The sequence below is a fragment of the Cyprinodon variegatus genome, unplaced genomic scaffold (assembly GCF_000732505.1).
Source record: "Cyprinodon variegatus isolate N-32 unplaced genomic scaffold, C_variegatus-1.0 Scaffold505, whole genome shotgun sequence".
NCBI classification, from domain to species: Eukaryota; Metazoa; Chordata; class Actinopteri; order Cyprinodontiformes; family Cyprinodontidae; genus Cyprinodon; species Cyprinodon variegatus.
Window position 1 is genome coordinate 3297 of NW_015150958.1, and position 4957 is coordinate 8253.

Genomic DNA, 4957 nt, shown 5'->3' on the forward strand with positions numbered 1-4957 from the left:
CTCTATTCCATAATGGGTTAATATTTTAACTACAGGCTTAAATACAAACCCACACAACAGCCAATGTTTGCTAAATTGTGCCTGAATAACACCTTTACATTAATTGTCACTGCATAGTTTTACTGTAATCTTGCAAGAATTGACAGCAGCTCTATCAGTTTGTTACCTTTGAAGTACTTGACTTTCAAAATAGTTCATAATTTAAATGGGGCAAGGTCATCAGTATTGTACAAAATTAATTTTATTCTGCTTCCTCAGTTACATCCTAGTTTTTATTTATTTCGAGACTTGTGTGAGCATGCAATTGAGTCCAAAGTTCAGCTATATAGCCCTTAAGTTGAAAAAATCTGATTATTTGATGTTAGCCCTGCTTCCTCCATATTCTGTAAGCTTTATATGAATTTCCAGTGTTGTTCCACAGCTTGATGCTTCTGCCTCCATGTTTGATGACTGGACTGATTCCTGTATGACAACACATTTTTTCACAAGCAATGGTTAGCACAGTTCCTCTAATGCGATAGCTCATCCAAGGTGGGATTTTTTATTTTTTGCTCTAGGATGAAACTCCACCACTACAAATGTAGTGGACTACAGCATATATATATATATATATATATATATATATATATATATATATATATATATATATATATGTATATATGTCTGGGTTTCGTGGTGGTTTGAGGACCCAAGAGGCAGAGAGGCTGAGGAGATTTCTCGCAGTTTAATGGGGCAAAAAGTAAACAAAGGCAGGAATGCAAAAATCCAACTAATAAGGCAGAGTCTCTGGAGTAGGCTGGCGACGACGCTGTCTCTGACGAAGGAGGGCCTCTGGAGGAGGCCGGCGACGGCGTCTCAGACGCAGCAGCAGCAGGCGATTTGGGGGACGGCGTCTCAGATGCCGCAGCAGCAGGCGCCTTGGGGGACGCCGTCTCAGACGCCGCAGCAGGAACAGCCACAGAGGAGGCTTGGAGTGCCCACTGAGGGCTCTTGGAGGCTTGGAGCACCCGCTGAGCTTTAATTCTGAGAGCCTTTCATTAGTGGGCTCAGGGGTCTCTGGACGGCACAGAGCGGGCTCAGGGGGCTCAGTCACTGGGGAGACTGCCCCGCTAATGGGCTCAGGCACTGGGGAGACTGGCCCGCTAGTGGACCCTGGAGCAGGGGAAACTGGCCCGCTAGTGGACCCTGGAGCAGGGGAAACTGGCCCGCTAGTGGACCCTGGAGCAGGGGAAACTGGCCCGCTAGTGGACCCTGGAGCTGGGGACACTGGTCCGCTAATGGGCTCTGACACTGGCCCGCTAATGGGCTCTGACACTGGGGACACTGGTCCGCTAAAGGGCTCTGACACTGGCCCACTAAAGGGCTTGGTGATGTGCTGGCTGACGGGGAACTGATGGAGGTGGTCCCATAACTCGGACTCCTCAATATGGGGAGCTCTGATTGCAGGGGGTGTAAACATGGCGACTTAATTTAAACCTCTAACTCGAGAAGCTATCTGCTGGTCATGGTGGTGACGACCAAGGCCATAGGGCAAACTAACCTAAAGAAGAGTAGGATTAAAGCAGGCGTCAGGCTGACCCACCGGAGAGGGAAGTGGAGGCGTCAGGCTGACCCGCCGGAGAGGGAAGTGGAGGCGTCAGGCTGACCCGCCGGAGAGGGAAGTGGAGGCGTCAGGCTGACCCGCCGGAGAGGGAGTGGATTTCTTCCCCCGGCGGCGCTTACGCCTGGAGGAGGCAGATGGCATGGGGGGACCAACAGCTGGTGANGAATAAGTATGTTTCTTTTAGTTACAGGGTACTTGCCTGTTTGGATTTTACAGTATCAACTATAAAGTTTAGTGCAAAGAGAGGTATTGTGTGGGGTACTCTAAGAGTTATATTCAGTCTTAGCTGCAGTGAAATTAAGTCTGCAGGGCATTTTAGATAATTGTATGATCCGGACATGGATGATGACAGCACACACAAACTGTTTTGTTTTCTACCTGCAGCTCTTCCTGAACCTAAACTCACCGTGAATCCAGCAGTGATCACAGAAACAGAATCAGTCACAGTGACCTGTAAGGCTCCTTCATCTGTTTCTGTCTCTGAATGTATGTTATATATCTTGGCTGATTCAACTGGACATGAAAGAAACGGTTACTGTAATCAGTCACTGACAGGAACTGAACTTCTAGCAAAAGCAGTAAATCCAAAACTTCCTTATGAGGTGAAAGTTAACTGTCGATACAGAGCTATTTCTGGACAAGAGCTTTCACCATATGGCAACCCATCAAGCATCTTAATTCAAAGTAAGTGACATTTGTTTATTATTGTGTTCTGGCATAATAATGTGCACAAATATTTTCTGCTATAATTATTTGTTTCAGAAAAAAGGGAGATGACAACTGAATCATCAACCTTAATTTCCAGCAAAAATTCAGCCAGAGCCACAAGTCAAACAGGTATAATGTTTGTTCATTACAGCTGCTATTAGTTTGAGCTGCCTTTCTATTCAGCAATAATATTGATAAATTTTGCTTTTCATATGGATTCATGTATTGTATTACATTTATAATCACAATGTTTTCTTTACAAAAACATTGTCCCTCATATTTTATTTAATCTGTTTTATGAAGCAGACAATATTACAACTAAACAATTATCTTTGGATAACGTCTCCAACAAGTAAAGTTCCTTGACACCATTATCAGTTAAATAGATACCTACTGTTCTGAATCTAATAACACTCATTCGGGACATACAGTAAAAGTCATATTCATTTTCAGCTTTAAATAGGTGTTTTTTTTAATATAATTTCTTAAAATACATCAATTAAATAAAAAATAAAACATTTTGTTTTTTGAATAAGCACTGGGTGCATATGTTTAGATGTATTTTGCTTTTCTCTATTCCATAATGGGTTAATATTTTAACTACAGGCTTAAATACAAACCCACACAACAGCCAATGTTTGCTAAATTGTGCCTGAATAACACCTTTACATTAATTGTCACTGCATAGTTTTACTGTAATCTTGCAAGAATTGACAGCAGCTCTATCAGTTTGTTACCTTTGAAGTACTTGACTTTCAAAATAGTTCATAATTTAAATGGGGCAAGGTCATCAGTATTGTACAAAATTAATTTTATTCTGCTTCCTCAGTTACATCCTAGTTTTTATTTATTTCGAGACTTGTGTGAGCATGCAATTGAGTCCAAAGTTCAGCTATATAGCCCTTAAGTTGAAAAAATCTGATTATTTGATGTTAGCCCTGCTTCCTCCATATTCTGTAAGCTTTATATGAATTTCCAGTGTTGTTCCACAGCTTGATGCTTCTGCCTCCATGCTTGATGACTGGACTGTGTCCTGTATGACAATACAACATTTTTTGGCAAGCAGTGGTTGGCACAGTTCCTCTAATAGCTCATCTAATGTGGGAGTTTTCATTTTTTTGCTCCAGGATGAAACTCCACCACTGCAAATGTAGTGGACTACAGTATGAACCTTTATGATTAAGACGCTTAAACAGATGCTGAAAAGATATAAAGAAACCAGGAATGGGAGGCTAATCCAGAGCTTATTGGTAGCTTATCTGAGGGACTATCCTTGTCACATGTCAAAATAAACTTTAAACAAATTAAGTTAATTAGGTTCTCTGGAGCAACCTTTCCAAAGCCTACCCGATGGCTTTTACTATAAGTGAATTTGAGGAATACACTTTAAAGCAGTGGATCCCACATTGTTTTTTTTTTTTTTTTGCTTGGCCCCCCTTTGGTTTGCAAGGAAGTTTTCAGGACCTCCTAAACCCCCCACCCCCTGAAAAACTTTTACAAAAGTCAACTTCTTGAGTTTTCGCTGATATATACATATATATTTTTTTTTTCTTAAAGGTTTTCTCTATTTGGATGTTAGTAAAGCGTCTTGATGTTTTTGAATAACATTCAAATGGTAATTTAATTGACATTGTTAACAAAGTTAAAGTGAATAACCCACATTCAAGTTCGCATTCTAATAACGCTGTACATGACCCTCTGTGAATCATAGACAACCCATGTTTGGGGCATTACAACCCATTATCCCCAGATTCAGACACTAGTCTATGGTGACTAAATATGAACTTCTAACCTTAAAGTGTATTCAACTAAATTAAATTATATTCTATTGTATTCTATTCTGGCAAGACTTCTATCCTTATTTTCAAAAATGTGTGTTTTGTCATAAGAAGAAAAGAGCATGTAACTTTTTGACTGCTATTGTTCCAACAGTTTTACTGGTGGTATTGGCTGGTATTGGGTCAGCAATTGGCATTATCTTCCTCGGTCTCATATTAAGGATTCAACAGCGAGCTGGTGAGAAACATTTATATATGTACACGCAACATATTATCTAAGTATTTGCCATATTGTTATATATAGCTTAATTACATAAAAGTGGACACTGTCTGATTATTATGCTTAGTTTATGTTCATGTTAAAACATAATATGATCTGAAATCTTATACAAGGATCTTCGCTCTTCACTTAGAGCTCTAGAAATACAAATTGGGTCAATCTTTTACAGATTATAAAGTAGCCTTGTCTGTCTTTGGATCATTCTTAACTGAAACATTTGGAATTTCTGTAGACGAGTGGGTAAAAAACCCTAGACAACCTAAACTGGACTAAGAGTAACAGTAAAAAAAAATGATTCTTATCTTTTATGTAATGTGTCTTTTATACAGTAAATAGTGTTGGCTGCAGAACCAGCTAAAGTAATTAGGTGAAGCTAAAGTAGATTAAATGGCTTAAACCATACCCAACTTGCTTTAGCCCCACTCACCCTACAACTTTCATCCAATTGGCAGTAACATTGCAGTTTTGCATATTTAGTGACTTAGTCACTATGTTTTGCAACATTCCAGAACACTTTAAGTAATCTTTTTCTAACAGTCCACTAGCCAAAGACCTAGCAACGTTTTTTATGTGATATTGGAAACTTTG